The 24,431-nt window shown below is 40.1% G+C and overlaps 1 protein-coding gene across 1 annotated transcript in view; it reads left to right on the top strand.

Moving 5' to 3' along the window:
• The window catches only part of DOCK7 (dedicator of cytokinesis 7), a 3,076,229-nt gene that overhangs the window by 57,953 nt on the left and 2,993,845 nt on the right, over positions 1-24,431 (top strand). The gene's annotated exons all lie outside the window — the stretch shown is intronic.

Below are 24,431 nucleotides of genomic sequence, written 5' to 3'. Positions count from 1 at the left end.
CCACTTGGAGTTCTGTGCATACCTTCTCCAAGCACTATCACCTACCATTATACTCCAAAACTAGAGCAGGCTTTGCCACTGCAGTTGCAGGGCATCCTGGCTCCTCCTAGTTCCACCTAGTGCCTACCACCCCTTTTTTAGCTTTGGGATTCTACCCATTTGTTATGACTGCAGCTGTATGCATGATGAACATAGTACAGTTTTGTACCTACCATAAATGTAGATGTTCGAGTGCTAATACAGCTGCAGTCCAGGTTTCCCTCCCTCCTTCCCCTCTTGGGACAGGCCTATTGGCCAACACCTCCTCATACAACCTGATTGGGGTATTCATTTATGATGTATTTGCTTGCAACTACTGTTTTTTGATTTATATTGCATTGCATTATTACATAAATTTATGTATTGCCTTCCTTCTGTGGGCACCTGACATCTGGGGCAAGAAAAACTGAAGAAAATGGCGTTGGCTGGTTCTTTTATACCCTTGTCGCACTGACGTCAGGGAAGAAGCGACAACACCCGACGCCGGACCTAGACTTTGGAATTCGGCCGACCGAGGACCCGCCTGATGGCAGGAAAACCCATGTGTTATGACTGCAGCTGTATTAGCACTCTAACATCTACCTTTATGGTAGGTACAAAACTGTACTTTTCCTGTGATTTGATTACAGGGTGTCCTATAATCTTATAATTTGATCTCCTTCTCTTGCATAAAATATGCTAATCAGAGCTTTTGTCAAAGTTAAACACTTTCATACTGAAGCATTTATTCATCTAATAAAGTATCTGATCTTGATTTTTTTTTTTGCACTACAACAAGCTTGCGTGGTTTAAAGGTAGCATTTAGCCAACTGTCCACTACAAATTAGCTCATCTGTTACCACTTGTACACACTGTAAAAACATGTTTTTAAAGATTTTACCAAGCTGCTTTTGAAGGAAATAGTTTGCACATTATTGATATACTAGTGATATATAAGAAACAGAAAAAAAAAAGATCTTTCACAATTATTCACCGGTTACTCCATTCATTATACACAATTAAAATTAAACCACATGTGTCGTTCTAACATGCATTTAGATAACAGCTGTAATATTTTTCTGGCAAACTTTCACAAATCAAAACTGCCCTAGAACATCTTCATTTTGTTTGTTTAGTAATAAATAATGTCCTGACTCCTATTAGAATGGTTTTGTAAATTGAAAGTGCCTGTGTAAACCACCTCTCATTTATCCTTAATAAAAACTTGATGTTGAAAAAAAAAAAAAAACTGGACAAGTCAAGACATTATTACCACACACTCTTCATGATGTCTACCATTACTTAAACCCAGTCTTTCTTTCTCTCTCTGTCTCTCTGTCTGTCTCTCTCTCTCTCTCTCTCTCTCTCTCTCTCTCTCTCTCTATCTTTCTCTCCTAGGGTTGCCACCTTTTCAAATGGCCAACGTGGGACATTTTTGGTACAAACATCAGATTTTACAGGCCGACACATACCCACAGTCAGTACAAAGGACAGAACTTAACTTTTTTGCCTAAATAAAAGCTTATTCTTGTAGCATTTTAGTTGCTTATTCTGTTTCGTATAACATTTAGGTATTTTAGATACAGAATAACTGTTTTATGCAACTATTACATAAAATATAGGAAATAATTTTGTCCTAAAATCTCAGGACATTTGCCATTTTTACAATTTTTTGCCAGGACACAACTGCCCAAAGAGGGACTGTCCCTCGCAAAGTGGGACAGGTGGTAACCCTATTCTCTCCTGCTCCACAAATTGAAGCTGATAATCATTTGATGAGACTCAAAGTACAAAGTAAGGGTCATTATGTCCACCGGCGATACAAGTCACTTACACCATTCCGGCTCAAGAGTTTGACTACACAGTAGTGTTTGGAATTCTGAATATATTTTTTCATGCTTTTGTTAAAAATGTACTATGCCCTCATAATCTGAAAATGTCTAATGAATCTAGTTTTTGTATAGACTGAATGGTGTCTTTGGTGTCAACTTCCAACAGAAAATAGTTTATTTTAGATGGTAATGGTTTTCTAATTTCTGGGATCAACAGCACCCCCAACCCCCTTAAAAGCGCTGTAATGTAATCCTGTAGTATATATTGACAACTGGGGTTTTCACAGAAGTGATTAGTGGATGTCTTTGCATTATTACATCTGCTGGGCATAGCAGAAGTCCCTTGTGTCATTTTCTGGTGTAATAAAGATTTATTGTGGTAAAGGCAAAAAGGTAACTAATTCACTGTAGAATTCTGATTTACATTTCTAAGAGCATTTAGACTCAAAATCGTAAAACCGAAGGTGCTGTTCTGGTGAATTTTATACTGCTTGTATAGCAAATGAAACTTAATGCTGATTCTTTAAATCCCATTCGAGGTGTATGTATAATCCCTTTACTTTAACTATATAACATGTCAATTGAAAAAAATGTGGCGTAGAGCAGAATGCAGACATATAAGTAGGTGATTTATAGTGGTCCAAGCATGCAATTTAATTCACCAAGGAGAAAGCAAGAATATACTGTAGTTCTGTCCTTCCTAATCGGAGCCTTAATTGGAAAACACAATTAGAATCCTGTTTAGACTTTTGCCTTGCTTTAATTGCCTGAGTTTTAATTCAAAGCAAAAAGTGGTTTCTTGTTTTATGACAGACCTCGTTTCTGTTGTCTGGGTTAATCTCGTTAATTAAACATACTATCCAATCTGCTAATAAAAATTGGAAATGTTCAACATTACCTGTGGTTCGTAGTAATGTCTATTATGTATGGTTAAGCGAACGAAATTAGGAAGTCAATCTTAAGTAAATCACAACCGCAAACAAGTTAACTCACTTAACTGGCTGCAACCGTTTGGTTCTTGCTCTCTTCCTGGGCTTTATGCGCTGGGAAAAGAGCGAGAAGCAATCTGCAGCCATTTAGCCCATCCACGTCACGTATGTGCCTGCGGACGTGGCAGTCTGAGCCCCTTCCAATTCTATGCGGTTCCAAACCACATAGGCTGCTGGGCATCACACTGTTGCCTTCATTCTTTAATCCGGGCTGCAGCACTGGAGTGGATTTCTTTTTTTATTTAGAGAAAGAGAAAGAAAACTTTTTTTTTTTTAAACCCAGAACTCTAAGTGCGCTTGCTCGCACTCACAGATGAGTCAGTCAGAGTAAAGCTGCCGGCTGATAAGAAAGACAGTAAATTAAATATAATAAGCAAATTAATTATTTAAAAAAAGTTTTTTCTTTTCTTGCTGGGGGGGGGGGGGGCTGCAGTCCGATGGCACGAGCCGCCCCCTGCTCACAGATTTATTCAGCACATCTCTGTGCCATGCCACAGTACCCAAGAAGTCTCAGCCAGCAAGCCTAAATGACTACTGTCCAGTTGCTCTCACCTCCACAGTAATGAAGTGCTTTGAGCAGTTGATAAAGTTTTGTTTATCATCAAGCCTACCTGCAACACTGGATCTTCTCTGATTTGCTTATTGAGCCAATCGCTCCACAATAGATGCCATCTCATTAGCACTTCTTGTTTTCCAAAAGTGCCATGGATTCATGAACCGTTATATTCGGATGTTGTTCATTGATTTCAGCTCTGCCTTCAATATGGTCATTCCACAACGTTTGATAGAGAAGCTGGTCCAGCTAGACATTAGCACTCTGTTATGTAACTGTGTACTGGACTTCCTCATTGACAGTCCCCAAAAAGTATGTGGGTAAAAACAACTCGAGCATAACACTGAACACGGGAGTCCCTCAAGGCTGTGTTCTGAGCCCACTGCTGTTCACCATGCTGAATCATGACTGCATCGCCAGGCACAGATTGAACCAGGTCAGCAAGTTCACAGATGATACCACAGTTGCAGGTCTTATCGGCGATGGTGACGAAGCAGCTTACAGAGAGGAGGTCAACTATCTGATCAACTGGTGTGACATCAACCTGGCTCTGAACATAAATAAGACCAAAGCATTAATAATGGACTTCAGGAGGAATCGGGAAGCACATCATTCAATCGGAATTAAAGGGGAAACAGTGGAGTGGGTGAAGACTACCAAATTCCTGGGGGTGCACATCTCTGAGGACTTGTCATGGTCTACTAACTATGTTGCCAAGAAGGCTCAACAACGTCTATGCTACCTACGGAGCCTGAGGAAAGCGAACCTTCCACATTCTGTCCTCCATGCCTTCTAAAGTGGTACCATCGAAAGCACCCTGACCAAACAGTGTCATAGTTTGTTATGGGAACTGCAAGGCTTCAGACCACAAGACCCTCCAAAGGGTGGTGAGGGTAGCAGAGAGGATTATAGGGTCCTCGCTCCCATCTTTACAGTATCTGCATGAGGCTCTGTGTCTAGGCAGAGCCAAAAAGCTAGTCAATGACCTCACCCATCCTGCTCATGGACTGTTCTCCTCCTTGTCTTCAGGCAGGGGATACTGCAGCATGCATTGCAAGTCATCCAGATTTAGCAAGAGCTTCTTTCCACAAGCCATCAGACTGTTGAACTCTAATAATATGTGCAATAGCAAGACATCAAATCAATCACTTACATAGCTGAAGGGAAAATTTCTCAGTGCAATACTTGATGCAAATTGCTGTAAATGGTGCAATAGCTAGGCTGGTTTTTACATTACTGTTCTGCAATTTTCAGGAGGCTGGTTTTTACATTACTGCTCTGCAATTTTCAGGAGGCAAGTCAACATTCTGTGCAAACTGAATATTTAAGTCTTGTATTCTGTGCTATATCTACATGTGCAATTTTGATTGAGTGCTGCTGCTAGTTGTATGAGGAAATAACTTGCGTCATAGCAACTGTCTGTTGTTACTGTGTTTAAATAGTTGTTGCTTTCTTGTATTTGTAGGAGCTGTCTACTGTTAGTGTGTTGTTAAATAAATAGCTCATACAAATAAAGAAAACACATGACTTTCTGCACTTGAGACCAAAGCAATGAAATTTTGTTCAGCTTACACGGTTATGTGGATCTGAATGTCAAAGTTGACTTTGACTATTCAATGATTGTCCCACTTTACTCAGCTCTCATTAGGCCAGTGACATCCGTAAGTCTAGACACTATCCTTTTGTTTACAAGGTGTGCAATATAGAAGGGCTTTCTTACAATAGACAAGTTTGTCAAAAGTTGGGTCACTGTCCACATATGTTCCCAAATCCTAAGCAACTTGGTCAATTCTTAGGGCCTTACTGTCAGTGCAGCAGTTCCCCTGGGTAGATGACTTCCCATAGGATACAGTAATGCATTTTTGGCATTTAGTTTTAAACCATGAATGTTCATCGTGTTACCCTGCTGCAGTCATCACACTTGGGTTATCTTGGCGTCAGGCGGTTCCGCAGTCGGCCCGAATTCCAAAGTCTTGGCTTTTATTTCAGAAAAGTAGATGCCAAACAGGAGAGGTCCTAGCGCAGAATCCTGGGGTTTTCACTGGTGACTGGTCTCTTTGTGGAGGTAACTTCCCCCATTTTGATTGTCTACATTCTGTCTGTGAGTTAGTTGGCAATCCAGTGCATGACATAGGGGTTTATTCCCAATTTTAGTTTTTCCTACTATGCCTGAGTGGGAAATTGTGTCAAAAGCTTTGGCTAAGTCAGGGTATGCAGTGTGTACAATTTTGCTTTCATCCATTGCTTTAGTGACCTTTTCCAAAAAAATCCACCAGGTTGAGTATGCATGACTTGCCCTTGATGAATCCAGACGGAGACTAGTTCAGTGTTTGGAGGTTCCCTGTGTCCTAATTTGATTAATTCTTTGAGTCTTTCCATGGCTTTGCGTATGGCGCTGCTCAGACTTATGGATTTATAATTGCCTGGCTCTGTGAAAGGTTTTCCCTTGTGCAGAGGAATGACCTGTAGCTGTTCTCCATTTGTTTGGTACAAAACCTGTATGGAGGTGGAGATTGAACAGTGTTAGAGGTGTGGCTAAGTCGAGTCATACTTCATGTTATTTACACTGTATCCCAGGATATTGTCAAGACCCATCGATGTAGTATTTTTAGTTTTTGATAGCAATTTTAGGACTTGGTCTTGTGTAATATTTGGAGGGGAGATCTGTTCATTGTAGACAACAGAATCAACCATCTACAAATTTATTTTGCTTAGGCTGTCAATGGGTGGAAATTTTCCACAATGAAAAATTTATGGATGGCTGAGAGAGACTAAAAAGTATATTAATAAGCAAAAAGTCCACTGAAAGATATTTAGACACACATTTTTATTTTTTTAAGGAGTGAAATTATGGAGAAAATAACAGAAACTGTTAATGCAGTACCATCTCTGGTATTTTCAAAACTAACAAATCTAAGCTGAGGCAGTGTGCACTGTTAAATCAAAAAGCTTTTTTGTACTGTTATGATATGCTGAAGAGAAGTTTTCCAGGTGGAAGTTATGACTCTGATATAATCTAAGTGTTATTAAACCTTTCAAAACATGGATGTAGCTACACAGGAAAATGTGCATATAACAGAGAGAAAATATCATTTTGTCATTGTCTTATGCCTTTATCATATAAAAGTCACAAACATTTCAAGCAATAATACTTTAAGTACATCTTGACACATCACACACTCAACTACCATTCCGTCAGGCAGTCCAGTGTTGATAAAATGCTTTCATTATGAAAAATCCTTGCCACTCAAGATTAAAAAATGTACACTTGAAGGAACTAAATTGCATTTCTGTGTCAAGTATTCAAGATTAGTTTAGTTTTAAATATTGCTTCACTTGATGTTTTCAAATCGTATAATTAACAACCACTGAAGGAGCTAAAGTCATGCAAAGAACGTAAAAGGAAAATCTCAGATAATCCAGTACTAAAAAGTGTGGGGATACTGAGGTCCAAGTATCTGTTAGAGATTTTTGTATCCAAAATGGTGTATATTGTCCAGTGATAGTTAAATGAAGGGGTAAGGCACCACTTCTTAACCAAAAGGAGGGTTGTTTAGGCTTTCAGTAAATAAGCCTGAAGCATCTGAAGTTCCAGCAAGTCCTAGATCTTGGTATTTTTTGGTTTTATGGAAAGTTTTATAGTTCGATTCAATTCTGATCCCTAAAGACTACTTAATAGTTAATGCAGGAGATTAAGGCTATGATCTGTGGTTCAGACTTTGATTTATTTACCCTCTGTGCAACTCTGACCAAGTTCCTTAACCAGTCAATGTTCCCAGGCTAAGTCTGAAAATGTTTCATATAAATCAATGCTCTAACCATTTACAATTAAACTGAGTATTAAAAACTTTTGTTACTAACAATTTTAATAGCAGAAAGGGATGAAGCCCTGGCTACATAGGCCAGTGACTTGGGCTCATTTAACAGGCCTGACACCAGAAGAATCAGCAGGGAGGATAGATTAGAGAATGGCCAGTGACTTATTTCTGCACTGCTGAGCCAGAGTGGATGGTTGAGAGACAGCAGTTTCAGACAAATGGTATAGTGTATATATAACTCTGCCATGGGCAGACCTACAAGCACGTGGCTGTGCAGGTCTTACCAGTGTTAAACAGTACATAACTGTTGGGAGTCAGAATTAGGAGGAAACTGCATGTTACACTGACTACCAATGAGGGCTTCTTTTGGAATTCTCTTCAGCAATGCAGTTAACAGGGGCTTCCTTCCAAACCGAAGTAGGTTGTGACTCCGTTACATAGGGATGTGACTGAGTGAGGCCGATTGGATACTAGAGTGAATGGTCAGAGATGGAGACAAAAATAACAGAAAAGTTGCTGTTCCTGAGAGGTAGCAGGTAGTTATCAGCTTTATTTTTGTTTTTATTGACTAGGGTCCTGACATCTTTGTCAAGTATGAAAACTAAGGGGTCTTCTTGGTGACTACTCCAAGTGGGCCTGAAAAGTGTCATTTTGATGGAAAGGTGAACTTCAGACTGTGATTTTAAGACCGTGGATAAGACTACAGTTCAAATACCGGCTGGCGTGTAACTGCTAAGTAAAATGGTGACCAACAGATTTGGAACTAGTCCGTTACCATGTGGATCCTAATGAATACCATGTATCCATCTTAAAAAGTGGGTGGAGTAGTTGAGCAAGACTGTGACATGGACTGGTTTGTGGGTGTGTGGTTAAGGGAGCAGCAGATGTTCTTGAAAACAGAGACTGGAGAATAATTAAATGATCCTTGGCATCCGTAAAGATGTGCTTGTCCCAGTATAGAGTTTAAAATAAAATTAAAAAGAGTACCAACATTTCCTTCTCTGTGCTTTTCAGTCCAAGTGTCTCCATTATTACTAAGCAAGAGTAGAAAAACATCATTCCTTTTTGCATTACTGTATGATGGAAGTCATCCTATGGCTGATTCGGAGAAGAATCCACTGATCTGACAAGAAATATCATCATACACGTATATAACCTAAAGAATACCTAAATAGAGAAGTTCTTGACTTGCAGTGTAGAGAATTTTCAGAAGAAATATCTTGGGCTCGGCTCACAGGTGTACAGAACCCTATAATAGTGCAGCGTGTCTTTCAAGAATCACCTATGGCTACTGCATGCAGATTGTCACATGGCACTGTCTTACCAAGGGATTTGCTGCCATTTATACTAAAAGGTATGGCTGTTAACAGCTAACTAGAACTACAAAGTATTACGTTTGTGTGTGTATATGAGAAGAGTTACTGAACGTGGACACTAACATCAATACATACTGCTTATTCAGAACTGAGAGGATTCAGATAAAAAAAAAAAATGAAATAATGCTACACAATGAAACCAGTCAAACCATTATGATCAGGTTTGCTTATAGCAACGTTCCCTGCACAGTCAGTAAAAATGAAAAAAATGGGCATATTTATTTATTTTACATTTGTTGACCAGGATAGTACGAATGGATACATGTCCATTTTCAGCGGAGGCCAAGGGAGAAAAGCTCCAATAGTATAGGCAGATAAACATTAAAACAGTTGTAGTCAATCCTAGTTCAAGCTTATATGGTTACAGACAATCAGAAGGAACTAGGTATTCTTACAATACTGCTTTAGTGTACTATAGTACTGTAGGAGTTGGTCTGGATTGTGAGAGGGGTATAGCCAGTGTGTCATGAATTACTGTTTGAGATTTTTCTTGAATTGGTTTAATGATGGTTCTAGAGTTAGGTCAGCTGGGAGTGAATTCCAAATTTTGTCATCAAGAGTTAGAAAACAAGGAGTCACCAGCTGAGTTGTTAATTTTGAGTGTTTGAATTAGCAGTTTGTTAGAAGATTGAAGTGGCCTGGTGCTCCTGTGGGGATATATAGATAATGTTTTCAAGTGCAGGGGTATTATCTGGTTGGTTGAGAATTTTGTGGGCTACTGTAAGTTGATTGCACTGAAGTAACCTAGGCAATTCTAACCACCCTAGAGGTTTAAGGTTTTGACAGTGGTGAGTTCTGTAAGTAGAGCCAGTGGCAAATCCTAGCAATGTGATTGTAACAGCTTGAGAGTTTGCAAAGTTCAGATTTGTTCAAGTTAGCGAATATGGAGGAGGCATAGAAAAGGGTGGAAAGAAGATGAGTGCGGGCGATGGCAGTCCTAGCTAGCGGGGTAAGGAAAGGTTTATTTTTATATTGGGAGCCCATTTTTTTTTTTATTAATGGTTTTAATGGTTTGATATGCATGTCAAATTATTATCAATTGTTACCCCTAGGAGTTTAGTATGGTCATCTGGGGAAATAACCGTTCCATTATTAGAGGTTATCGTAAAGGAAAGTGGAGTGGACCTATGAGTGGGGGAGAAAAGTAGCAGTTTGTTTTATTTAGGGTTCAAGAGCAAACAGCGACATGAGAGCCAGTTCTCAGCTGTGTTAAATGTTTTCTGGGATAGTGTAAGCAGGTCAGATGGGGTGGAGGCTGAGCAGATCAACGTGGAATCGTCTGCGTATTGGACATATGTAGCATCTGGAATGGCAGAGTAAAGGTCATTAATAAAGATTTGAAAAGAGAAGAGGTCCTAAAATACAGCCCTGGGGAACTCCAAGGGTGAGGGTTAGTAGAGTAGATAATTTTCCCTGTCATAGTACTGCCTGTTGTCTGCCATTCAGATAGGATTGAAACCATTGAATAGCATGGTTATTCAAGGAAATGGATTTCAGAGTGGCAGTGAGTAGTTGATTGATCATGTCAAAGGCTTTGGATAGGTCGAGGAAGAGGGCTGAGGATAGTTTTGTTATTTTGGTTATGATTTATGACATCAGAGAAAGAGAGGAGGGCAGAGTAGGTACTATGGTACAGCCTAAAGCCATGTTGAGAATTACCCAGAAGATTGTTTTTTGTATGAGATAGTGCAAGAGTTGCTTATGGATGCATTTCTCCATTATTTTGTCCAGTGGCAGTAGTATGGCAATGGGTCTATAATTTTAATAGTTCTGTGGAATTGCCACCTTTTGTGGAGTGGTATGACATGGGAAGTTTTCCAGATGGAGGGGATGGAGGCTTCTGTTATGGTTCTATTGTTCAAGATTGAGACTGAATAAGCTATGGCATCTGTGGCTTTTTGTAGTTACTCTGCAGGAAGGAGATCTGCAGATAGGGTGGTTGGTTTTAGTTTTTTAAGCAGGGATCGTATAAGTGAGGTAGATATTGGTTGGAAACTTAAGGGGAGATGGGTAGTGGGTGAGTTTGAGCTAGAATTAGTGCCTGTGGGAGTTAGCTGGCTAGCAAGGGTTTGTATAGTCTCCGTGAAAAAACTGTTAAAAGTGTTGGCAAAATCCTTTGGTGATTTATGGGTAGAAGTGAAAGGGGTTGGAGTGGTGGATTGTCTTGAATGAAGAAGTTTATTTATACCTGCCCAGAACTTTTGAGGTTTATTTTGGTGTCATTGTTGAAGATTGTAATAGTAGTTTTTTTTTTGTGTAGCAGAGTGGATTTTTTGTGTCATTTACGAAGCTACCGATATCTCAGTTTGTCTAGAGGGGCTTTGGTGTCACGCCAGGTGGGCCATATTTTATTTCTAAGTTTGATCTTTGATTTGGTATCCTTTGTAAGCCGTGGTGCAACTTCTGTTTTAGTTCTAATGGTACGTGCGGGGGGCGTGTGAAAATATGGCAAAAAAATTAGTATTAAAGAATACCACAGCTTCATCAAGTGGCAGCTGTTTTAGGATTTGTCAGTTACATGCTTTTAGTTCATTTTGGAAGTTGGCGGGATTGAAGTTCTTATTGTTTATAATTGTTTTGTGCCTAGGCTGGTGGGGATCATCAGTTTTATCTAGGTTATGTAATAATACTAATGAACTAAGTAATGAATTACAGAAAACCAGCTCAATTATTTATCAAGAGAGGTTATGATAATAAAGTATTTTCTTATTTAGATAAATTTAATAGGAATATTATTTGTCAGTCCAATAATAGGCAGGATAAATGTGAGGTTTGATTAAATTATTTGAGTGGTGGATCCTGTTTTTTCGGTCATTTATTTTCTATTTTTTTGTGCTTTATTGGTTGTTTTTGGATAATCACTTTTATGTCTGATGATATAGGTTAGAGAGTGATCACTGAGGTCATCAGGGAGGGTTTCTCCTTTATACATATGGGGATGACTATTGATAAGTATCCGTTCTTTTTTATTGGGTTTACTGATCCTAGCGGGATAGGATAGGATATTATTTGTGTAAACCCGTATAGATTTATATGGGTGGACGGGGATTCTAAGGAGTATGAGTTCCAGTCTATATTGAAGTCTCCAAGCACAATGGTTTCCTGGGGGTAGGTGTTGGTTAACCAGTGGAGAATGTCTTCTAGGATGTTAGTGTTATTGCCTGGGGGAATATAAATACAGGCAATATTTATACATTTGTTGTTGTTAATTCGTAGTTTGGTAGTAAGAATTTCAGCTTTATCAAAACGGGGTGGTAGTAGGGGGTTCTCTTTTAACATTTAGTGTAATTTTGTAAATTTACAGCTACCCCACCTCCCTCCTAGTACAATGGTCTGTTCTAATTATGTTGTACCCCAGTGTTAGGATCTTATTGTCTTTAATTGTAGGCTTTAGCCAGGTTTCTGTGAGACCGAGTAAATCTGGGGAATGGACAGCTAAGAGGGCATGTAGGTTGTGGATTTTATTGTTTTTTATACTTCTGATATTTAGGTGAAAGGCTAGGAGTGCATTGGGGGCCTGCTTAGAGGTATAATGCTTTTGGGGTTGGAAGCATGGAAGCCAATGTCCACAGCAGTGGTTGGGCCAGAATTTGGGTGGATGTCTCTATCAATTAATAGGTTGTAGTGTAGACTGACTAAGAGCTTTATAAGTTTATTAGTTTTTCATAGTGTTTGGTTTTGGGGTTGAAATTTTTGAATCTAATAGGGTGGCAGGTTACAGGAGAAGTGTCAGATAAGAGGGGGACTGTTAAATGAGGTACTGGATATGAGAGTTTTGGTGTAGAGGTTTGGCACTTTGGATAGTGGAATCCTAGATAGTACTGATTTTCATAAGTGGTATGGAGATATAAAGTGAGCATTAGAGGTAGTAGAGAAAATAGTGATTTTTTTTTTTAGTGATAACTTTGTAGGTGGTACATTTTTAAAGGGTTATATTCTGAACAGGGTATTATAAGAAGAGAAGGAGAAGACAGGGTTTAGGAAGGGGAGTGACCCTTGATGTGTGCGATGATGGCTGGATGTGAAAAAGAGGGGCGTGACCATACAGGTATAAATTTAGCACTACTGGGGATGGGTGGGAATTGGGGGTAGGGTGGAGTGTGGCGCGAGCCAGAGCTAGCAGGGCTTAGCCACCCCACAAGATTTCTAGAGCCTTTGCATACAAGGTAAGAACTTTTAGGGGATGTAAAGTATTGTATTTCTTTAGCGTTTCCCTGCTTAGTTCAAAGTTCAGTATTGGGGGATTTCAGAATACTTATTTTAGTTTCTAGTTTCTCATTTAGTGGAATATTCTGTTAGTTAGCCAATTTAAGGGAAAGTACTACATTTATGGGACTTTAGAGACTGGCTGGCAGTGCTTTAGACCCAGTTCGGTAAACTATGTATATGTTAAACAGAGTAAGTTATAGATAACCTTTGCCGTCCTTTTAGTAAGGAGGGACAAGTGGTGATTTTTCTTTTTTAATTTATCAGGGTGCTATTCTTCTAGCATTGTGTGCCTTTCAGGGTGGGAGCAGAAGGAATGGGACTGCACCTAGTGAAAGATATAAAAGTTAGAATATAGTAATGAAGTAATATGAAATTTCCAAACCTTTGCTGTTAATCAAAAGATATTGAGGACATAGCTGGCACTAGCTGCAGTAAAAAAAAAAGTGATTTTTTTTTGTACTGAAATGGAATGCCAACAAAATGCCATTAAAATAAGAAACCAGAGGTCAAATGTGAAAGTAGAGAAATGCCAAATTCAGGATGAGCCAGCCACAGTACTTTTGGAAGAGGTGAAAGTGGGATTGTTCAAATTATCCACCATTTTCTTTCATGTTAACAACTGCTCTAGATTCAGCTTGAGTTCTGCCATGTTATTAATGCAACCATCATTACTGGTTGTTCAAGGTAACTTGGAAGAATATAGGTTCATAGGCAAGTATTAGGCTATCGGCCCCTAGGGCCTATATAAGCCTAGCCAAAAGAGGTAACCTGGCTTTCGCCACCCAAGAAAATTATTTTCCTGTGCCCCTGTTGACCAGAGCAACAGAAGTGATCCCCGGGGTGAATTTCCTGTTTCCCATCCAATTGTCAAGATTTCTCTTAGAGGGGTAATGAAGAGCTTTGCTTGACATGAATGGGTAGTCTGTTCCAGAGCATGGGAAGTCTCTGGGACAGGAATCTATCCCTCCAGCATGTTCTGTTTATTGTGGTGACAAGGTTTAGGTCCCTGGAGCGTGTGGCCCGGAGAGATTGGAATAGTGTAGCATGTCCATCAGATGGGTTAGATATGGCTTTGTATGTAAGGCAGAGGCCACCTCTGAGTCGCAATATCTGACAGAGTAGAGCTGGAGTTTTTTGAGACTGTCTGCATATGGCATCTGTTTGATGCTGGTAGTCCTCTTAGTGAGATTTCTGTGGCCTTTCTAGTTGTTATAGATGTTTTGCAAGATACATACCAAACGGGGCATTGTACTCTATAATGGGTCTGATGAATGAGTAGAGGAACAATTACCTCTCTTTTTCTGAAGGCGAACCCCTTTGTGGTAAGGTGTGCCACATAGAAGGATTTCCTGACTACTGTGGCAACGTGATTATCGAAGGAGAGACTACTGTCCACCTGTGTCCCAAGGTCTCTTATCACACTTTCGGTGTTTAGTAGGCTACCCGCCTATGTGGTATTTCATGGGTACGGTGTTTTTCCCAAAGAGGATGACAGTGTACTTCTTGACATTGAGCTTTAGGCCATGACTTTGACACCAAGCATCAGTCTCAGTGAGGCCTCTTTGTAGAATGTCCACATCCTTAGGCAAATCTGTTATGGCTCCTAGTTTGCAGTCGTTTGCAAACATCGTTAGCCAATGACCAGCTGTATTAGCCTGGACTTCTGATAAGTAGATACCGAACAGGAGAGGGCCCAGAACTGAATCTTGCTTGTCACTGGTCTGAAGTCGGATTTGGAGTCTGCTACTTTCACTGTGTGGGTTCTGTCAGTGAGCCAGTTGGCCACCCACCTTGTGACATAGGGATTTATGCCCAGTCCAGTGAGTTTATCTGTAATACCAGAGTGGGGGATGGTGTCGAAAGCCTTGGCGAGGTCATGATAGGCTGTGTGCACCACCTTACCCACGTCTGTGGCTCTGGTGACTGCTTCAGAGAAATCCATCAGGTTTAGGAGGCATGATCTACCTTTTACAAACCCAAACTGAGTGGGGTCCAGAATTTGAAGGTTATCTGTGTCTTTGTTTATAAGCTCCAGTATGATGTGTTGAATGGCCTTCCAGACCAGGCTCGTCAGGCTAATGGGGCAGTAGTTCCTGTGGTCAGTGGTGGCACCCCTTTTGTGGAGTGGGATAACCATCGCTGTGTGCCTTTCCATAGGCACAAAGCCTGAAGTGAGGCTATGGTTGAACATGGTACTTAAGTGGGGTGCCAGTTTGTTCTGTAGTTCATGCAGAACACAGCCTGGGATATTGTCTGGTCCCATGGATGTGGTGTTCTTGGCTTTGGAGAGTGTGTTCTTTACCTGTGCATCTGATTACAGGGGTTTTGCAATCTTCCGGTATGGAGATGGGCCCTTTGGGGGTTGAGAGGGGTAAAGTTTGCACTGAACCGGTCTGCCAGGATGTTGGTAATATCAGTTGGTTCAGTAAATCTAGTGCTGTTGTGCTGTAGCTCAGAACAGATCTGAGTGTTGCCATTGAGATTCTTGACATATCTGTAGAATGCTTTGTGTTTGTCTTTAGAATCCATGGCGATTTTTATTTTCGTAACTAGCTTTGGAGGATTTTATGAGGGATCTCAGCTTCTTAGGCTGACCAGGGAGTTCCTGCAGTCATGGGATTTTACTTTTTTTTTTTTTTTTTTTCGCAACAGTTTCTTCCTTCTGTTGTAGAGTTTGTTTATGGCAGGGGACCACCAGATTGGCTTCCTTTTTTGGAGGATAGCATCTTGGTTCTGTTGGGGATGGCACAGTCCATGTACTAGTGTATGTGCTTATACAGTGCATTTGTATATGATTCAGCAGTCGTGCCTCTATTTTCCTTCTGTATGGATGTCGTGAAGTTAGCCACTTCTGTCTTAAGAAGCATGAAGTTGGCTTTGGAGTAGTTTTTTTCGGTTTTCCCTTAATGGGTATGGGGTGGGGGTGAGATGTGGATGTCTAGGGTGATTAGCTTGTGGTTGGATCTGACCACCGAGGAGTTTACCTCTGGCATGGAGCATCTGTTATCCATATTGGTAATGACCAGGTCGAGGATGTTGCTGCCCCTGGTGGGGGTATGGGCAAGCTGATCCAGGCCATTCTAATTGATGAATTCCAGAAAATGTTGAACAAATGAGTTAGTACATGAGTAGTTTTCCCAGTTGATTGTGGGGTAGTTGAAATCTCCCAATATTAGGGTATTGGGCTGTACCTTAATATTATCCAGTATATCGAGAAACATGGAGTGGGCGCCCTGGGGCATGGCGGAGCATCTGTAACAAGCTACAACCTGAATTGCAGTCTTGCCCAGTGTTAATTGTACTTGGATAATTTTGGATGCATTATGTTGAGCAGCTAGCCTGGAGGTGTAGATATCCTTTATGAATACGGACACTCCTCCTTTAATGTTTCAGTCCAGGTTAGGTGGCTGAAAGGTGTGGTAAGAATTGTAGCCTGGTAATTCAGGGGTGCTCTCTGGAGCCTTAAACCAGGTTTCTGTGACTGCAGAGATGTCGATGTTCTCCATCTTAAGGAGTACCTCGAGTGAGTGCGTTTTTAGGTTTAGACGTCTAGCATTGAGTAGGGTTACCCTCAGATTTCACTTGTTTGTATCCACTATGGTGCGTTTGACGTTTGAGCCGTGCCTAAAGGCACTATAGAGGCGGCAGGTGCAGGCCATCTCTGGCAAAGCATCGTGTCCTCTCGATCATGTCGTCCCAGGCAGACAGATACTGGATCCCCTTAGAGTGACATCAGAAGCTTAGCCAATTGTTGAAGTCGGTCATTTTGTCCTTGTACTGTGGTATCATTCTGGGTGATGGCAGGATGCTACTCAGGGCTAGTGTCATACCTGCCTGGGCCACGTGGTCAGAGCTCCTCCATGTCTCTCTTCATGTAGTCTAGGGAGGTACATTTGAGGTCATTCACTCCAACATGGACAATGACAGAGTCATATTTGTACTTGTGGAGTGACCTGAATGCGTGCATTATATGGCGGATCCTGGCACCCAACAGGCAGCTGACATGAACTTTCTCCTTGTTTAGCCTGATGAGAGGGACGTCATTGTGCCGGACTATAGATTCGCCTATGACTAGTGTGTTGGGTGTGTTGTTTTGCCTTATGGACTGAGGTTGAGTGGCACACTGATTTTGTGGGCTGTCATTTGGGTAGTGTTGGGGGGGTGGCGGTTGCTTGCATTTCAGCTTTGGAGGTCTCTGTTTGGGCAGATTTTTATTGAGAGCCTCTGCGAATGTAGGTGTGTGTGTTGTTACTATGTGTGGATTTGGGTGGTGCAGGTTTTGATGGTCTACGTGTTGAGTGCAGTGTGGTGTTTACCTTCTCTTGACTGTCTAGTCCAGTCTTGGTGGAGAGAGCTTGGCTTCCAGTTTGGCTATATAAGTGCATCTCTCACAGGTTGTAGTGTTTGATGTTAGGAGGAGAGGGTTGTCCGGGTACATGAGGCAATTTCTACATTGACCCAAGATGCCCAGATTCATCAGGTGGACAGGAGAAAACACCGGGAGCTGACCCTTAGACATGTCTGGTTAGTACTTATTAATTTAAGTACTAAAAACTCTTTTCCTCTTGATAAGTGAGGAAAGTTTGAGTGCTGTAGTAATTTGTAGATTTAGTGCTTGCAACAAGTTTTGGACAAGTGCTGAGCACAAAGAAACTGTTTTGAGTGCTAAAACTAGAAAACTAGATGGTTCTAAGGGAAAATCTGAAGAGCAGACTTTCTGGCAATGGGGAATAGTTTAACTGTAGCTGAGCAGCGCTGTGCGGAGCGTAATACAGCGCAAACACGGGTCTTTAAACAGAAAGATGAAAGGGATAGAAATACCTCAAAATGGCCAATAAAACTCCAGATTCTGAGCTGAAACCACTCCTTCAGCGACATACAGGCTGCTCAAAGCTCACCACTCTCACTGATGAACAGAGAAGCTCCCCTCTATCTTAATACGGTCTGGGCAACACAGAAACTACAAAACAGCACAGAATTCAGCAAAATCTGAAAAACTGAGTCTAGTCATTATAGAAAGGCGGGAAACGAGTAGCGAGAGAGGATTTTTTTTTTTTTTTTTTTGGAAAATTAGAACAGATACAGTATTGGTAACAGTGACTGCAGAGGTTTAATGTTTTGCCTCAGGACTGTGTGAAAACAGTAAAAAAGTCAAAGTTGCAACTTCTTGCCAGGTCATGTTGCAGTTACGATATTTAATATTATATTCCTAGTAAATAAAATACTGTTAGACCAGAAGCCGCTTGTGTCCTGCTAATAACCTGCTTCAGGCTCTGCCAACTTTTTCAAGGAGGGCAAGACCTTTTAAGTCCTGAAGTGTATTTTTTGGTACCCATCCAATTGTCTAAGCTATGTTTAAAGTCAGACAGGTAATTGCAGTGCTTGATATACAAGGAGAGTGTATTCCAGAGCAAGGGAAGGCTCTGTGTGATCCTATATCACCATTGTTTTATTCCCCCTGATGTAGAGCCAGATCTTTTGTTGTAGTGTTTGGCTGTACTGTTTGTCATACAAAGAAAGTAGATATCTGACAATGGGATCCATGGAAAGCATGTTTAATAGCTTAGCAAATACAAGAACCAGGCACCTTACTTTTTCAGGTCAATGGAATATGAAGGAAAGTTAGAGATGCAATACACAGTGCCTCCCCATCTTTGGAAGAAACAGTCTCTACAGGTTAAGATCATCATTCTTCAAATGGAGCCCAGATGAGTGGATAGGTACCTTCAGATTTACCCAGGGAATAATTGGCTTAGCCCTCTTTAAGAAATGGAGCATAGCAGGAGGGTGGATACTTGCAAGTCATTGATGGTTGTGAATTTACATTTCTTTGAAACTACTATGAATAACAATGCATTTTTAATGTAAAACTGGTGTTCTTGCATTTTATTTTGGTGATAATGATGGCCATCTGAATATTTTTTTTTTGAGTAGAAAAATTGCCACGGATGGAATCATTTTAAAGAGTGGACCCACAATGCTTCACTGCCTAAATCAATGTGTGTTATTATATAGTGCATTAATGGGATTTTTTTGCTTCCTAAAAAAAGGCAAGTTGTCAGCTAGGTTTAGTAGGTAGAACACCTTGCACTGAAAATTTAATGTGGTGATTATCGTACTGAAAACAAAATGAAAGTAATAAGCTGCACTTTTAAAGTATGTTTATGTCTATGTGGAATGCTGTACAAATGTGAGTAAACTGTTACCTAGTAGCTACCATTAGCAGGTGTGGTTATACAGAAAAACATGACCAGACAGTAGAAATGGAAAAAAAAATGTGTTATACTTTTAACATGAGGAGCATAATTGAAAATTGTTCACTTTCTGAAGCATCTTTAAACCAATCAACCTTAAAGTAAAAGACTGAAAAATAAAACTTGAACTTCAACTAGTAAGTCAGAAATCCAGCATTACTAGGAAATGGACCCAATTATGTGTAAACTAAGCACAAACTAAATAAAAAGTAAGCTATAAAATAACACATTTCTAACAGATCCTACACTAAACTTCTAAACATCCAGGGAGTGTTTTATGTAAAATAAAAAAAAAATGCACATATAAAAATGTACCAGAGCTACATTCACAACCATTTCTTTGACACTTCTTGTTTAAACCTTTCACAACTTCCTAGAGCCCTGTCCGCTGAAATGTGGGCAGTTACTGTAGCCCAGTGAAGGGAAGGGAAATGCTACTCAAGCCTAAAATGCCTTTCTGTAGTCTTCCAGTTCACATCTATGATGCCTCATGACATCCAGAATTTTTTGGGGTCTGGTTTTTTTAAGTGACTTGCCCTTTCTAATACTGCTTATTAGCTGGTAAGGAGTTAATAACATGACACCAAGATTGTTTAATCTAGCATGTTCTACAGTGGAAAAAAAATCTTTTTGCCACTTAATCATATTTTCAAATTCATGTTCACATTTTCATGAGAGAAATGAATGTTATTGAGCTGTATGGTGTGAATCACCAATGTGGGAGAAAGGACAATTAACTGAAAATGCTGGTTTACATCACATTATACTGGGAATATTGCTGCTTGGTTGTTAGTAATTAAGAAAATAAGCAACATTTCCATATGTACTTAATACTTCAAAAAATGAGTGACTTACAAAATTTTGCATGCCATTAAGTGAAACCTTGGATGTTGTTGAACAAAACTGTAGCCAAACCCTGCCTTTTGCCATCTTTACTTTGAGGCCAATTTAGTTTTCCCTAAAAACTAAGCTTGAAAAGTGCTACAACAAAACCACTAAATTTGCCAGTAGTGTAAATCCCTTTACTCGCCACTGTAAAACATTTACATTCCCACATGGATTGAACTCCCTAACCATCTTTCCTATCAAACTTATAACTGCACATAGTATCATCTACCAACCCACCTCTCCAGCTGTTAGTCAGTTACTCAACCCCTGCACCCCAAACAGAACTCTTAAGATCAAATGGTAAACAACTTCTCACTGTCTTTTAAACCCACCAGATCCCGTAACCAAAGCCTTTAATCTTGCTCTGTTGCAAAAGTTTATTAACTATTAGAACCATCTGAAATCTGAGTTCTTTAAAATTCTCTTTGAAAAAAATGCCTTAAGTAACACTGGATCTGCTCCAATTGCAATCCAGGATGAATTACTCTGTCCCTTTTTATACTTCTCCTTCTTCTAATTTCCTTTGCTTCTCATCCATAATCTTTTTTACTAACTCCTTCCTACATTGTCATTTTTCATTCATTTTCCAATAAGTTCACATAATAATCATCTTTTGCACCTATTCTAATATTCAATTTCTTGTAGAATCTCCTCATGTCTGTCGTATTTCTTCTCTCTCATTCTACTCTTCCTCTACAACCTCTCCTTTATCTCAAGTTATGCCTTTATACTACTATGTATTTTTGTTTATTTTATATTCTAGGCTGTTATATCCATAAGTGCATCTAAATTATTAATGGTTATTTGACCTTGCAAAAACTGTTTATTCATATATTGTCTTTTTTTTTAAATAATTATTGCTAGAAATTCATATGTTAATATCATCTTAGTCCGGTTACATTTTGATTGACATTGTTTTATTTTGTTTTAATTTCATGTTAAATGTTTTAATTGTTTTATTGTTTCTTATGTTAAATTGGTTGTTTGCCTTTTCGGCTTTTCCCGGTTAGGGGTCACCACAGCGGAACTCCGGTCCAGTAATGATTGGAAGTAGATTTTTATGGTGCCGAGTTGCCAGCCCGACGCCAATCTTCAGCGAAGGCATGCCCATTCATGCATGTCTTTCGAAGGCCACTCGACCATGGGAAGGACATGCAGACTCCACACAAAGGCACTCCAGCCGAAAATCAAACAGGAGAACCTCTTGCTGTTTGGGAACAACGCTACCGCTGCACCACTGTGGCTTCTTATGTTAAATTGGTAAACTGTGCTAACTGTGGAGCGTTACTTCCCAGGCCTTTGAAAAGCGGCACTTTTTGTCCCAGTCAGACTTTCTAGGTAAACAAATATCAAATTAATGTAGAGAGTATTATTTCAGTCGTAATTTATGTAATCAGAGAAGGGTTAGTGACCAAACTCAATTGCAGTTTGTATGCAGCCAAAGTGCTCATGATACTTGACAGCTTAGCTTTTAAATTAGTAATGAAATCTGAATCGGTTATGCCATCTGCTGCAGTCTTGGCTGGTGTTTGTCCATCTGAGGCAGTGATTTAGCCGGTTGGCCAGCATGATTGAATGGCTGATCTTTGATCCATTTGGTAGTGGTTTCTGTAGTTTTATTTTCTTATTTACTTCCATTTGTTAGCTGGGTAAGTGAGCTGGTCAGCAGACACTTTTTAGACATGACCCAGGTGTATGTGAGTAGTTAGAAAACATTTGCAGATTAAACTTTTACAGAAATTCAGAGGTAATATGTACAAAAGTGCATATATTACAATGTTGACTAGAATACAAAAACTATTAGTAGAAGTGGAGATAAAAAATAGAAGTGCAGATAGGTTTATTTTATTTATAAAATTTATCTGTGTATGTATATATAGAATTTATATTTGTATTTGCTTTCAAACTATTTTATGTATTCAGGTATATTTGACCAGTATAATTATGGCTGGGCTGACACAGGTTGAGCTTTTATTTTGTAGCGAGTGTCACGAAAGCATATACACTCAGCTTTTTTCAGTATTTGCTCTTTTAGGCTGGTTTTAAAAAGTTTGATTTACAGACTGAAATCACAATAATTGATTCTGTGTAGCATGTCCTAGTCTAGAAAAGGCTCTTTCACCAGTAACTGATTTTGTGGTCTATCTAACTAGGATTAGGTTATCTTTGAGTACTTCTTTGAGAGTAGCTCAGTTCTCTGAGTTGAGCTTATAGGTTCATAGGTGTTTTACTAGGCTAATGACCACAAGGGCCTTTTTAAGTCTAGCCATACAATGCCTGTGTGGAGGATTGAGTCAGATGCCTTGGCCATTTCAAGGTAGGCAGTGTGTGAATCATTTTGTCCTCATCCATTGCATTTGTGACCTTCTCAAAGAAGTCTACCAGGTTGAATAGGCTTGACCTGCCCTTGATGAAAAGAAACTGGGTTGGGTCCAGTGTATGGCGGTTTCCTATGTCATTATTGATCATTTCCTTGATGATTCTTTCCATGGCTTTGAATATGAGACTAGTGAGACTTATGGGTTTGTAGTTTTCAGGGTCTGTAGACAGCCCACCTTTGTGCAGAGAGATGACCGTTGCTGTTGTCGATTCATGAGGCACAAAGCCTGTTTGGAAGCTACAGTTAAATAGCAATTCCAGAGGCCTGATAGATCATGTTGAATGCTATTTAGAAGGCATCCTGGGATATTGTCTGGGCCCTTTGATGCAGTGTTCTCTGCCTTAGAGAGAGCATCAAGGGACCTGTTCCCTAGTGATAGCAGTGAGAGTTGTATTTAGTGGTATTTCTTGACGGGAGGTTGATGGGAAGAGAGAGGGATAAAGCTGGAGATTAATTTTTTGGCCAGTGCCAGTAGGTTTGCTATATCTTCTTGCTCACTATAGGTGGCTCCATTTACAGTGAGCTCTGCATACAACTGCATATTGCCTTTGAGTTTGCGGACATAGCTAAAGAATGCCTTGTGGTTGTCCTTTGGCCTTGAAAGCCAAATTTACCTCATATTTGGCTCTGGTAGACTTTTTGTCCTCCGTGCTTGTTTACTTTGAAGAGAGTGCCTTTATCCTGCTGGGTGCTGCACCTCCTAATTTTTGGCATGATTTTCTTCTGTTATACAGCCTAGTGATGTAATTCTACCAGGGTGGCCTGTTTTTAGAGTTAGTTCTGCACTTATTCCTGGTGGGTATAGCTGTCTCTATGCAGCTATTAATGGGCTTTTATAGGGTTTCTGTGAACAGTACTGTGTAGCCAGCAGTGTTATCAGGGTTTATGGGGGCTTGAAATTTTGCCAGGCTATTACTTAATAGTGGGAAGTTAGCCTTAGAATAGTTCTTGAGTGTTCCAGGGTTAGCTGAGGTTTCATGTTTTATTTTTACTTCAGAGGAGACCATTCTGTGGTCTGACCTTGTCCGAGAAGATATTACACTAGGGGGGGGGGGTGTGCTGCACTCTCCCATATTAGCGAGGACCAGATCCAGTATGGTTGCACCCCTTGTTGGTGTATTGATAGTCTAGTCCAGGGAGTTTGTGTTTACAAACTCCAGGAATCTCTGTTTCTGTACGTATGGTGTCGTATATGATTCCTAGTTAATAGCAGGGTAATTAAAGTCACCCATGAATGTGGTATTGGGTTGGATGGTGAGTGTTTCCAGTAAGTTTAAATGCATGGTATGGGTTTCCTGGGTCATAGAAGGGGACCTGTAGTTTGCAAGGAAGTGGTATTGGATTTTGCCTATGATGATTTGAACATGGAGAAGCTCAAGTGCATTGTCCTGTTTGACCAGCCTTGAAGTATATTTATTTTTTATGTAAATTGAGACAGTTCCACCTTTAGTCATTGTCTGTGTAGTAGCTGGTCTAAATGTGTGGAAGGCATTATAACCTTGCACTGCCGGTGTGTGCTGTCTGTGGCTTTAAACCATGTCTCGGTGACTGCACAGACATCAGCATTCTGTAGGGTGAAGAGAGTTTCTAGGGACTGGAGATTTTTTGTTTAGACTCCTAGCATGGAGCAATAACAACTTTAAATTTTCTTGGTTTTGATGTGCTGTGTCAGAAGTACTTTCAGTTTGGCATTAAGACACTATGGAGGAAGACAGTGTTTCAGTTTATATTTGAAAGTCTATAGAGTGGAGAGGTGCAGACCATTCCTGGCAAAGCCGCATGGTTTGTTGACAAATATTGCACTCCCTTAGAATGACACCAGAAACTAAGCCATTATTAAAGTCAGTCATCTTTGCCATTATTAAAGTCAGTCATCTTTTGTTCATGTTGTGCCATCATCCTTGGAGAAGGTAAAATGCTGCTCAGTGGTAGGCTCATACCAGCCTGGGACACATTCCAAGAACTTCATAAATGTCTCTCTTCATCTAGACTAAGGAGGTACTCATAAAGTCATTTACACCCACATGGACTGTGACTGAGTCATACTGCTACTTTTGGTCCAATGACTTGAGTGCGTGTTTAATGTGGCAGATCCTGGCCCCTTATAAGCAACT

This window comes from Protopterus annectens, chromosome 10.part0 (genome assembly GCF_019279795.1).
Source record: "Protopterus annectens isolate FY-2018-M chromosome 10.part0, PAN1.0, whole genome shotgun sequence".
Lineage (NCBI taxonomy): Eukaryota > Metazoa > Chordata > Ceratodontiformes > Protopteridae > Protopterus > Protopterus annectens.
The sequence above is the reverse complement of the archived record's forward strand: the minus strand, read 5'-3'. Positions and strand labels throughout refer to the sequence as shown.